Source organism: Propithecus coquereli, unplaced genomic scaffold (assembly GCF_000956105.1).
Source record: "Propithecus coquereli isolate 6110/MARCELLA unplaced genomic scaffold, Pcoq_1.0 Scaffold11, whole genome shotgun sequence".
NCBI classification, from domain to species: domain Eukaryota; kingdom Metazoa; phylum Chordata; class Mammalia; order Primates; family Indriidae; genus Propithecus; species Propithecus coquereli.
The window spans coordinates 8,452,200-8,453,207 of record NW_012134969.1 but is presented as its reverse complement, the minus strand read 5'-3'; the positions used below and the strand labels follow the sequence as shown (position 1 = coordinate 8,453,207).

Sequence of the window (1,008 nt, the reverse complement as noted above, 5' to 3'; positions counted from 1 at the left end):
GAAAAAAAAGGAGAAGACAAATGATTTCTCTTCATCTTTAGAAATTTCTCAACATTAACATTATTTTCAGTGCAACACTCTAGAATCAGCTGCAGTACATTTTAATTACCTTAAAACTCTCATATGGTAAGCATAAATAATAAAAGATCAAACTCTAAAAGCATTTAGTTCAGATGTAGGAGCAAACAGAGATAATCCAAAGGTGCAAACATCAAACCTTGGTAAATAAGCAAACCAAAAAACCCAAGCAGAAAAGGTAGGGAAGAGAGTATTGAAAAGTTTTCCCCAAATTCAGAATATTCAAGATAATTAAACTGTAGGTTTGACAAACTGCTGGAGAACAATCCACATGCACTTTACTGGACTTCATTTTCTAGGCTTACTCATTATCTCTTGTATCAAGCATGCAGGCAAACACACTCTATCTTCAGCTGCACAGAACAGAACGTTCTGTATTCTCACTGGCTTATTAATGAGAACATCAGAGAATAGGTACAAAGCCACCTACCATTGTCACTGTCTCCTTCAGATGGAACACTGTAGCTAGAGCTGTCCCATGTCTGTGCCTGTGTAAGTGTGTTGAAGGAGATAGGAGGAAGAATGAGGGCTGGGTCTGCAGGGGAGCCAGAGAGCCAGTCCGCGTACAGTTGCACAAGGACCAGGAAAAACCAAAGGGGCAGCAGCATTTCACAAATGGCATAGGGTTTATATGGAAATGAAGAGTGGATTTCATTTATATGGGGTTTAATTTCAAATGTACAATACAGGAGAAGAATGAAAGATGGCGCATGGAATAAAAAGAATGATAAAAACTGAGTGTTAGTACTCATCAACATACACTTTGCATGCAGTTAATATCGTTAATCTTAACAGTTCCGCAAGCCCACAGCCTTAGAGCATTAATGAATCAGGTCAGCAGAAAGAAAGAGTACCCGTAGGTTAAGTAGACACAAAGTAAAAGAGCTACCAGATACTTTTCTCAAAGACTTTCTAAATAACTAACAATCT

General features: G+C 38.1%; 1 protein-coding gene across 1 annotated transcript in view; it reads right to left on the bottom strand.

Annotated features, from left to right (window-relative positions):
- The window catches only part of LRCH1 (leucine-rich repeats and calponin homology (CH) domain containing 1), a 185,257-nt gene that overhangs the window by 40,502 nt on the left and 143,747 nt on the right, over positions 1-1,008 (bottom strand). The gene's annotated exons all lie outside the window — the stretch shown is intronic.